This window comes from Drosophila navojoa, chromosome 3 (genome assembly GCF_054131105.1).
Source record: "Drosophila navojoa isolate 15081-1374.11 chromosome 3, UAZ_NAV_1.0, whole genome shotgun sequence".
In the NCBI taxonomy this organism is placed as follows: Eukaryota; Metazoa; Arthropoda; class Insecta; order Diptera; family Drosophilidae; genus Drosophila; species Drosophila navojoa.
In genome coordinates this window covers 28,112,038-28,124,682 of record NC_142891.1, presented here as the reverse complement: position 1 = coordinate 28,124,682, position 12,645 = coordinate 28,112,038, and the positions used below count along the sequence as shown (strand labels likewise).

General features: G+C 38.9%; 1 protein-coding gene across 8 annotated transcripts in view; it reads right to left on the bottom strand.

Moving 5' to 3' along the window:
• The window catches only part of nAChRalpha6 (nicotinic acetylcholine receptor alpha6), a 137,027-nt gene that overhangs the window by 97,343 nt on the left and 27,039 nt on the right, over positions 1-12,645 (bottom strand). The window lies entirely within an intron of this gene.

The following is a 12,645-nucleotide window of genomic DNA, read 5'->3' as shown; positions in this document are numbered from 1 at the left end:
ATTGAAAAAGCAAGCTAATGGAAAGCATACACCTTAAAAAAAAATTATCAAGAATATATAAAAATTCATGAAACAATTATTGAGGATGTTCAAAAGTATTTATTTATAATTATTTTTTCCAATATTGTGCGGAGAGTTACAACTATTTACAATATTATCCTTCCCTTTGATTCCATGCATTTTATTTGTTTGTATCATTATTTTAAGAATTAATTTATTTATTATCTGACTACATTGTTTCTGTCAATGCTCTGACAGAAGGCCACAAAGAGCGACAGCGCGGGAAAGCGAGAGAAAAAGCGAGAGAGCCAGTAAGAGAGTAAGAGGAGTAACAGTGGGGAGAGTCGACTGACAGCGCTGAAGGGGCGACTCGGAAAAACGTTCCACTCGACAAGGTACACGTTAGTTGACCTAATTTAACCTTGACCCATTTTTTCACACTCGGCTCGGTGCACTCTGCATTGTGGAAACAATTGTGTGAGGACTTCTCTATTGGCATAGGAAATCGTTGAATTTAAATTAAGGCGATGCCCAGGGAATGTGAATTTAATTACCCACCAACTAACTAATAGCCGGGATATTTCAAATGAACAGAGATTAAAGCTTTCGCAATAAAGTCGAGAGCTTTAAACATTATTTCAAATAAAATCTACAAAATTAAGAATTTAAAGTATGGTTCGATCAGACTTTTGCGAAATAGGTCGGTCTGTTATTCTTTGGGAGTAAGCAGCTAAAATGTTTCTTGACAACATAATAAAATTTAATAAAAAGGTAAGTAACCAATATGAGTTAAGTTACCAATATACTCGAGCACTATTCGATATTAAAACAATTTTTATATATTAAGAAGAAGGAGGTGCAATTGCTATGACTTTTATAATATAATTAAATATCGAATGTTGGCTTTTGGTGAACAGTTGTTTCTATCGAATTCTATTGTGCCTTTAGCATTTGCATTGTAAAGATTTAACGCGTAAATACAAATTTTAAATATTCCAAACCATTATCGAAAAAATGACATATGCCTTGGGCGATTTAACTATACATATACATATACATATATATATATATATATATATATATATATATATATATATATATATATATATATATATATATATATATATATATATATATATATATATATATAACACATACATATAAATCTTCATATTTATTTCATGGCTTAATTCGAAATCGTTTAAGCTATTTTACAAAGGATTGACAGACTAGGAGATACCCTGAACCCTCTAAGCAGATATTCGAATCATACTGCACTACATACACACACATGCATCCACGTACTCTGCTAACTGCGCAGTAAGCAGCGACTGCACTTGGGCTGCGCTGCAGTGTGGGCAATATTATGAGAATTTATTTGTTGAATATATTTGTAATCATGACGCAATCATGATGCTCAAATGTGTGTACATTCTGAAGTTCAAGTCTCTAGTACTTTAAATACGAATTTAACAAGTATATATACACAATAAATCTGAAGTCTCTAGGGCTAATAATATTCAAATTAGGCTAAAAAACGAAATCCATTTATCGATTATTCTCGATAAAAAAGACATTGGGTGAGTTCACAAAAAAATCTGATAAGCTCGTACTGCGTATGGTATTCACGAGTATGCATGCAAAATTTCAGCTCTCTAGCTCTTGTATCTTCTGAGATCTCGGCGTTCATATGGACAGACGGACGGATCAAGAATATATATACCTATGGGGTCTGCGCTGATTCCTTCGGCTTGTTACATACTTTTTCGAATTCACCCATTGGGGTTCAGGGTATAAAAAAATAATAAATAAATATATTCATATTCCCCCGGAATATTAATGCACACCAGAAACATAGACATACATATATATTTATAAATGTAAATTTGTAATGGACATATTTGTGCCTTCCAATTAATTTACTTGACTTTAGCGGATTATATACGTTATGAAGGAGACCTTTTGCTTGGGTGCTTATCTCATATGCATATTGGCATTACGTAGACATTACTTTGGCAATTCTGGTCGAACCAATTTCACCTGTTTGCTAGTTGATGCACGCAAATTGTGTATACGCCGCTTTGGCCCTGGGGACATGCGAATACGCATTGAATATGCCAGGGGCGCACGCACTCACTCTCTTTTCCTGTATCTGAGTGTGTGTGTGTTCCCTGCTCCATAAATGTCAAAGTCAATGCAGTTAGCACGGATCTTGGGCAGCTCAGCTCAAGAGCTCGGTCTTGAGTCAAGGTCTGCATTGCGAGAGTGCGAGAGTGCGTGTGGGTGCTTCATAAAATATACAGAAAAACGAGGCAGACGATTCGAGTTAAGAATAGCATGCCTGATGAAAACGCAAATATGCACATACATATACACATACACATATGTATATATATATATATATAGCTCAGTTGTTGCTGCATAATTGAAACGATAAATTTTCCACACAATAAAGCGCTAGGAATTCAATAAAGTTTACAATTCGTAGGGGACCTGGGGCGTTGGTCTTTAGGCAGTAGGAGTGGGGCGTGGCATGCTCAATGACATTTTACTTGTATAACTTGTTATAACTTGTTGCTGCTGCCACACACACACACACTCACACACACACAGCCACACATGCATAAACATTATTTTATGTGCGCAAACACCCAACAGGACAATAAAAATCACGCATGAATTTCATGTGCTCACAACGGACACACACAGAACACAGAGCGCAACATGCCCCTCAGTGCCACTTGCATAAACAACTAGATGCGGGGCGGACGGGGCGGATTGTGGCAAGTTGCGCGCTTCTCGAAAAAAAGGTCGCTGAACAAAAAACCTCAACACACGAGTAAAACAAAATGTAATTACAACAAGGACAGGTGAGTGTCGTGGAGGGGGGCCGAGAGAGAGGGGCGGGGACGACAATGCAATTGTCGTGCTAGCTGCAAATGCAACAATGTTGCACGAGTGTAGATATGTGTGTGTGTGTATGTGTCTGTCAGGTGGTGTTGAAAGTGAAGGTTAGCTACCAAAAAGCGTTGTTGCAGCCAGGCCGCTGCTGTGGCAGGTAGCAGTTAGCAGGTAGCAGAGGCTGCCACAAGCTCGGCGCTACACTTGAGCTTTATTGCATACATTAAGGGGCCAAGGTGTGCCACAGAGCAACGCACACGCACACGCACACCAGCCAAACTGCACCATAGGGAGCGTGAGCACTACGTGCGTGTGTGTGTGTGCCTATTTGGATAATGGACATTGGAGTTTCGGTTAGTCAGAGACGTAGATTAAGACTGAGCGAGTGTGAGGGGGGACGGGTCCTCCGGTATCATAAATAATGCCGCAAATCCTGATAGATGCCATAAAAAGCATAAATAAATATATCAAATAAACAATCCACAATAAAGGTTATATCTATTTTCCGTTACATTTGATAAATGCTGCGTTAGTAACGAGATTTTCAAGCATATTTGTGAAATTTATTTCATTGGCACTTCCTTTTTATTGTTTTTTCATATTTTCCGAATAAATTGCATTAAAGATAAACAATTATATATGAATTTTGTATTCGAGCATGTCGCCTGCAAATATATGTTTGCCTGAACCCAATGAAAATGGGAAATCAGGGTATAAAGTAACTGGCAGAAAAAAAAAAGCATCGCAGACCCCATAAAGTATATATATTCTTAATCAGGGCGATAAGCTGAGTCGATAATGCTCTATCCGTCCATCCGTATGAACTTCGAAGTGTCAGAAGAGACTTGAAATTTCGCATTCATACTCGTATATACTCGCGGTACAAATTAATCTTATGTTTTCGATAAATCATCTGATTTATATATTATTAAGAATAGTCGATAAATTATTTCGTTTTTTAGCATAATTTGAATACTATTAGACCTCGAGACTTCAGATTACCTGTGCTTATACATTTTAGGATTTTGTAATTTACAGATTTTGGGTCCCCCTGATTTTTAAACCTCGTATTACAAGTATGCTTTGAATATACACTGTTCAGGCATGAACATATGAATATACGAAGATCGTATACATGCCTGCGACGCACTCAGCAACTAGCAGGTAGTGCGCTGTGAAAAGGTAAGGGTCACATGTACGGACTGTATAAATATACAAATGAAGACCAGCCCCAGAGTCAGATTACGTAAGAGACGAGCGCAGAGCCTTACAAACTCAGCGATAGGATAAGAATAGCTATTAGACCAACGCGGAGGCTTACAAACTCAGCGATAAGATACGAATATGTAATAGCCCAATGCTGAGCCTTACAGACTCAACAATATATACATTAGAGTTGAGGGTTGAAATTATGCATGAGTCTGGGTATATAGGCCCGGGCTCAGATGAATAAAGATCAATACGAAACTAAGCACCATCATAGTCAAGTGTATTCGTTCATACACACACATTTGAACATTATTGATCACGTTCTGAGAGTTTGATGATGATAGTCCCTTAAAATTTGTTCAACGGTTTATTCAAGTTGTATATAATAAAATTATATCTTTATATAACTTATAGTCATATGATAATATCTTTTAATTTTTTAAAAGTTTGTATAATATTTAAAAAGTAATTTTATTTTCGGTTTGGTATTGTGTTTCTCTCTTTCATTAATTTTTGCTTCCTATCCTCTCACTTGACAGGTTGATTGAAAGCTTTCACTTCACTATAAGTTTCTTGTCCCATTCTTCTACAATAAATCTCTATCTCGGACTCTTCATGTTATTTGCAATTAGGCTTTCGTTTAACAAATGCTTCTCTCTTAGTTCCCTGCTGACTAAGGCTCTAGCTCCAAACTTCTTGCCTGACACTCTTATTTTATAATAATAAATTGCATTCCTTTAAATAAGGTATTTAACGTTTCCCTTTTCAGGTCTTCTATATTCATTTATAGCTTCTCTCTTTCTTTCGCATCTCTGCCATTTCCATTAGTTCTCTTTATTAAGCCAATTGCAAACATTTGTTGTAGAATTTAAATCCCAAGCAGGCGTTCTGATACTGCCCGGGGCAGGTCTTGCACACATTATGGGCAACTGCACTCTTGAGCTGGGACAACTTAAAGCATTTTATGCTCATCATTGTTTGGCACTTAGACAGACCGACAACGGTGATGGCGGGGAGGGGCGAGGACGGCGCCGGCGCCTCAGCCGCAGTTATGTCGATTAGATGAAGAGACACCTGCACTGGCCGCAGTGTTAGCCCCCCTTGCTCTTGACACGGCTAACGAGCAGCTGATATGACAAAACGCCATTTGGCTTTTAGCCGAGAGTGGAGCACAGACACACACACATACTCGCTCGTCGGCAGGTGCCTGCTGTGTGCCGTTTGGCCCCTGCACTAGCTGCCGACAGCATCCTTGACATGCTTGCGGAACGCCGTGACAATTGTGCATGGGCCAGGATTTGGCTTTTGGATAGTGTGGGGCGCGGGGGGGTGTGTGTGGTGGCCTGTTAACCAGCTGATGATGGGCTAGTCTGCCACACTGTGGCTGCCTGCAATTCTCCACAGCTTCTCTCTTTGCATATTTCTTAATTAAAACGCTGCCCGTTTTGGTTCAATTAAACGACATGGCAACGCACTTTGCAGTAACAGTTGCCAACTGCCAACTGCGGCACAACCAGGCCGGCTGACAAACTCTAATGGCCATAATTCAGGCGCCCCTCCCCCAACGCCCGCTTCCGATTTTCGAGTATAAAAAGTCGGAGTCGAGTCGCTGCCCACGCAGACGGAAAGCACATACAAAATTCAGCTGTCTGTCAATTATAGGCTCAACACACACACACTGCCCATACACACATCGGACAATACAGTGCGATGCACGTAACTAGGGACAGTTTTGCACGTGAGCTCTAAGTGAATACTTTAAACTGGCTTTCAAAATAAAATAATTTCAAATAAAAAACTCTCAGTTCTGGGCAAAACTGTTTTTTATTATTATGTTAAAATTTTATATTTAGAATATAATAAAAATTAATTAAATTAAATAATTAATAAAATGCCCCTTTCTAACGGAGCTGACAGGGTAATTACATTTACAAGTGTTTATTCACTAACGGACTAGCTGTATGCCACGCCTTCTTTTGCGTTGCACAACAATTTTTACAAAACACTATTCCCTAAATTTTCAAAATCGACATATCTATATATTTACATATGATAATTAAATTTATAATTTTTTTTTAATACAAATATATCAAATTGTATTCTAAGATACATTAACCAAAAAAAAAAAATTTAAAAAAAATATATAATAATTTCATTATTGGTATTTATATACATTGAGAACAATTTACGAAATTATATTTACATTAAGAAATATATATTTATATAAATAAAGATAAATACAATAAATAAAATCTAAGCATAGGAAGTAAATGTAAATTAGAAAATATAAATAAATTAATTGATTTGAATAATTTTAGAAATAATAAATACTGGTGATAAATTAGCCAAACCTAAAAATTTGAATCGCACTGTATGTATGCGAAAAATATATTTATACATATAAATATATATTAAATATTTATAAATTTCATTATAAGTAAAAATCTATTGAATGAACCTACGCAGCTTTGAGTGAAAGAGACGCCAGCGTCTGCTGCTCTCTCGATATTTCAATGTGTGTGTGTGTATGTGTGTGTCTGTGAAGGACTCACTGGAATTGAGCGTAAAAATGTGGCAGAAAAACGGGAATAAACATGCGCATCCCCGCATATCCTTGAAAATCCTTGTGCCCAGTGCCGCCTGGATGCGTCTGGAGCGCTGTTGCTCATTCCAGCTTCCTCTTCTTCTTCTGGTTTCTTTTTTTTTTTTGTGTGTTATTCATTGTGGCACGAAATAACTCAATGCCACACGATGTGGCACAGTCAGTCATTGGGTCGACCCGGCTCGGCTCCTCGGCTCCTTGACGCTCACCTGACCGACTAAAAGCTGCACAACAGATCCCTCCCTGTGCCTGCCACTTTGTTAATGTCACCATGGAGACTAAAGCTGTAGCTGATGCCTGGGCACCCAACGCAGCACCCGCAGACGCACCCGCACCCCCACCACTCCCACCGCTCGGCAGCCTCCTTTGCTTCGCCTATGCAAATCGCCGCACAACAACAAAAGCGACACAAAGGCAACAACTCGCGCTGTGCCTTGAAATTTGCATGTTTTTGTGTTTCTGTCTCTGTGTGTGTGTGTTGATTTTTTGGGCAGGTGGAAAACGTCGCTTGTAAGTCAATTGGGTTCTCTACACCGACACACGCACACACCTACATACATATACATATATACATTTACATTCACATTCGCATTCATTTAGGCTGACGCGGGCATTGCATACATTAAGGCGCCTCAGCGCCGCAGGGCCGCCGACAGAGAGAGTGAGACAGACAGCCAGAGAGGGCGAGAGAGACTGCACGAGAGAGAGAAAGAGAGAGAGAGAGGGAGAGAGAGAGAGAGAGAGTGGAGGCGGCGGTGTTTTAGTGAGAGAGGAACGCGCGCGGCTCTGAGCTCTGTTTGTAATTCGCTTTGTAGTCGCCTTGGGCGCAATTATTTCCATCTTTTTTTTTTTTTTGCTCGCGCCCAATCGCACAATCGCCTCCTCTCCTTTCGCCCATGACTTTCTCTGTTTTTTTTTTTTTTTAAACCTCAACAGCAACTCTTCATTTTAAACGCTTTCAGCTCTACCATCGAGTGGCTAGCAAACAGCTGAGCATTGTCTGGATTTTAATTTGGCAACATATAAATTCACTTATACGTATATATATATATAGGTATTTGTGTTGCTTTTAGAAAACTCTATTTACTGTTAACTTGACACTTGGTTTCTCAAATGAAATTAGGCTCTATGGGAAAAGAAAGAAATAAATATAAATCCAGTAATATATAATATTATAAATGAGTTGATAGCAGCTTTAAGATTGGTTCTCTATTTTAGACTCATTTTTGTAATGTTATTATACATTGTATAATAATATGGATATGTATATAATAGCACTGTCGATCTGTCAGCAAAGTAAAGTTTGCTTGAAATAATGTTTACCAATTAAATGAAGTAATTATTCGAATACTATTCTCATTAAGTATTCGAAGGTCTACGTATATGAATTATGTGATCAAATAATATAATAAATTACCCTGAATGAGAGATCTAATATCTATCTTGTATCATATATAAACAGCCAAGTTATTTCCATGACTTTTCTGCCTTATTAAATACCCAATGCTAGAGTGTTTGTCAGTGTCAAGGCAATATGAGTAAACTAATAGAGCTTGTGCAAATAATAGGTCAAGACCAATTTAAGAAACTCCGACGGCAAATTCTTCGATTTTAATAATTAAATATTCGATAAATGATAAGTAATGAAAAATATAAAATCCATAAAACTCAATATTATTTAATGCTTTTGTATATATCATTAATTTCATATATATATTTGCTAGACTCTATTATTTTTATCCTACATGATAATTAAATTTTGATTATTATTATTATCTTTTTTTTGTCAATTTTTTTTTTTTTTAGTTTTATACTATTTACCTATCACATTTTTATAGTTATCATTAAAGCCGATTGTAGGTGCTGGGATAGTCGGGTAGGCCATGCGGCTTTTTATTTGTTGCTGGCCGTTCGATAAGGCCTGGCAGGATCTCATTGTCGAGTATTGTCCTTTATGAGGCTGTTACTTGTTCTCATTTTATGACACTTTTAAGTAAGTCGCAAGGCGACTTTGTTTTGTTTTTGTTTTTTTTTTGTTTTTGTTTTTTGTAATTGAATGCGTTAAATTACAGCAAATTTATGCCTATCAAGTTTGCTGTTGCTGTTGTTGCTGTGGGGGAGGCCCACGAGTGCCATTTACGGTTATTTAGGCGCAGGCACTAAGTTTGTCTTTTACGATCTAGCGACGAGCTGGGACAGTAACTGGGTGTTGGGGAGCTCTGCCAGGGATTGGCCGCATAAAAAATGCTTATTTGCAAAGTTTAGTGGCGGCAGCGCTGACTCATGCGACGCCCTACAGGTGCCCCGCCCACCGCTCAGCGCCCATCAGCTCTCTCAACTGAGGCAGACTTGGGGCAAGGCTACAGCGGGGGACTCGAATATCAAGAGAAGTTGGCTTCGGCGCCACGGAAGTGCAGAGCGCGTAACTAAAACTTGTTTTTCTTACAGTGCAGCTTGCTTTACGACTGAGTGGGTCGCAGAGTACAGGCGGCATCCCGCTGACGGCCTTGAAAGTTGCGATGTGCGTGCAGTTGGAGCGGAAGTAGGAGTAGTCGACGTCGACGACTTCCCTCTGCTCGGATTATCCGCATTACCTGCAGGCGTCAGTGGCGTCTCCCAAAGGGGTGGCCAAAACTTTTGCGGGTGCCAAGCTATGCGCCAGTTGCAGCACCGTGGCTGCCAAACGTTAATGCGCTGCCTTTTCATTAAAGAGCATAACGAAACACTCTTAAATTGTTTTAAAATTTCGTAAGGTTGGCATTTAATTGCAAGGCTAACAGCGTTTGCCCATCTCTTAGCCACGCCCCTCTGCAAACACCTCTGGAGCAACGTAAGCCGCAGTTAAAAGCATTTTCGGCATGTAAATGAAAGCCCAGAAATATGTTGAGGACATTTTGAATGTACATTTTGGCTTTTGGCTTTGCGTCCCACGAAAATCCAATAGAAATTTATGTCATTTAAATTTTTCGCAATGCATAAAATGCCTTAAGAAGCAAATATATGACTGGCAATATATATGCAAGTAGACAGGAGGGAGACAGAAAGAGACGGAGAGTGACAAAGAGAGAGAGAGAGAGAGAGAGAGAGAGAGAGAGAGAGAGAGAGAGAGAGAGAGAGAGTTGAAAGGACAGCTTCAAGGTGCGCAGAGCCGCTCGAATTGCCATGAAATTTATGCGCTTACCAACTGGCTGGCAACAGCAACGGCAATATCAACAACAACAAGTTGACAGCATTTGGCTGAAGCTCTGAAATATTGTATTTTCCCCGCAGCCCTCCTCCTGCTCCTCCTCCGCCAACTGGCTGGCTGTGCTGTCTTCCCTTTTGGGCAATTTTCAACTGCTGATTTTCCAATCAGTGCGCAGTTTGTTACAATGAAGCTTATTGAAAATATTTGTCCTGCCACGAATGCGAATGCGAATGCGAATACGAATACGAATGCGAATGCGAGTGGGAATGCCATCTTCATTAGTCTTTGTCTTTGCGACTGAGACAGCTAGCGAGTCGTAGACAAAGGCAGAGACTGGTAGAAAGACAGATGGAATTGGATTGAGGAAGCGCACAGGAAGCACTAGTTACAAAGATTTGCCACTGCGTACTCTAAGTACAATCTGACGGCAAAGCAAACACAGGAAGCCTTAAAAAACAATAGGAGTTTTGAAGAAGGCGAAGTAGTTTTAACTTTTGTGCCGAGTCTCCACTAAAGTACAGCAGCTCACGTAATTGCAATGGACTTAGTCAAAGCCGAAGCCATAATTAACATTGAGGCACAGGATAACGGCAACAATTCGAGAGGCATTTTTTTCAAGAGTTTCGATTGCACTGCTGTAAAATGTCCCATAAGATGAGAGATAAGTATTCGCAGATATAATTGAGAAAAAAAGAGGTCTTCCACTGCATTGCAGTAAATTTTAATGTAAATCAAAATTCAATGAACAAATTGTTGTAAGATTTATTGAACGACAGTGGAACATTTCCTTTTAATACCCTGAATTCACTGGCAATCGAACATCCGGGTATAACAGTTCACTTAAAACATATATTTACGATAATTATTTGGATTCCAATGAACTTGAGCCTGTAAAAACTAGCATCCACCTTGAAGCTAAAGCTCACTTGCATATATTGCAAGTTTTTAAATTTAATTTGGCAAATTTTTAACAGATATTCACAGATATTTAGATTATTTCTTTAAAATTCATGTGAAATCTATTCAGTACCCTAGAAGTTATTAAACTCATTGTTATTATTATTAATGTTATACTATTAATAGTATTTCACTCTTCCATTTAGTTTTTGTTTTGTTTTTTATATTTTTATAGGCGTGTCTAAAAGCAAAACAGGTCGTATACGTGCATGGAGTATACGTATCTGTAAGAGTATTTCCCAGTCGAGCAGCCACCGCGACTGGATAATAGGGTATAACAGGGTATGTTTAAGGGTATCAAATTTAAAATGAAACTGAATGCCAAGCCGTAGCTCGGAATAGATTCGTAATCAGAGTATATTTGGAAAATGAAATGTTTTGTGAAAGCTTTTCTATGCAGTAACCTAAGTAACTGTTAATTAACAAGAATCACCTATTTAGTATACGAGTATTGGATGAAAATCAATGGAAATCGTTTTCTTAGAATTTCGAGAGGCATTTGCTTGTGTGGCACTTGCTACCCACAAGGGCCTGCCACTTAATGCTAATGCACTTTGTTGCTGTCTGGTGGAAACAATGCAAGTGGAGCATTGCGAGCAATTGAAAATCGTGCGTTGCAGTTGCTAGTTATTTTGTTCATTCTATCTTGCTTCATTTTTTTCGTTTACTTTTTTCTTTTTTGACACACACATGAGACTCGACTCCCACTCGCAGCGCAGTTCAACGAGCTAGAAAAAACAACTTCTCGACTGAATGCAAAAAAAAAAGACAAAACTTGAAAAGCAGCGAGTATGTGCACGCGAGTATGTCTATACGCGTTTGTGTGTGTGTGTGTGTGTGTGTGTGTGTATGTGGCACACTGGGGAGCATCTGTAGATTTGAAGTAGGCTCTCCTGGGTCTCACTCTGACAATTGTGTGAGTATTTTATTTCATTTCTCTTTGTCTTTTTTTTCTATCCAAAATATTTGTCTCATTGCCGCGCGACTTTTTCTCTATATATACATTTTCCTTTCTTTCTTTTTTTGCGATTGCCGAACTGCTGCAGGAGCAAACTAAAAAATATGGCCAAGTTTCTGGCTCGGGGCGATCTCCATGGGCGATGGCGACAATGTGAATTTATAGCGGGCTACTAGGGAATACACCCATCCAGCTGCCATATGTACTATGGCTGTGCATATGAATAGAGCTATATACATATGTATGTTTATATAGTTATATATATCCTAGCTCTACATAGTCACGCACACGCACACGTACGTTTTACATTTGTCGTTCGGGGGCTTCCTTTGTTTGGTCTGTTTAAAGCACCGTGAAAATGTTGGCAAAGAAAATTGAAAAATCCGATGTGGAATTGAATAATGTGCTGGCACGTAACTAGGTAGCAAGCGCAGGAGGTGGCCATGGAATGTGGGGCGTGGAGGGTGGGGCGACGCGAATGCAACAGTCAGCGCCGCGCTTTGTGGCATGTTAGTAATGTGACAAGAAGATTTATGCAGAGCCCTGAAAGTTGTGCACTTTCAAATTGATAGTGGCCCACAAGGATTCGCACCGACAAGGACCTCTCAACTTGTATGCGGAACGAGCTAAGCAAAACAGAAAACATGCGCAAAGTTGTTCATAAATATTGATGAAAATTGAGTCAAATAAGGATATATGTCTGAGAATAGTTTACAGACAGTAATGGAACTTCACAGTTACAGTTACAGTTACAGTTACAGTTACAGTTACAGTTACGGAAACTAAATAAAAACGTATTCAAAAGTTTGCATTTCCATGTTTTGTTTTGAA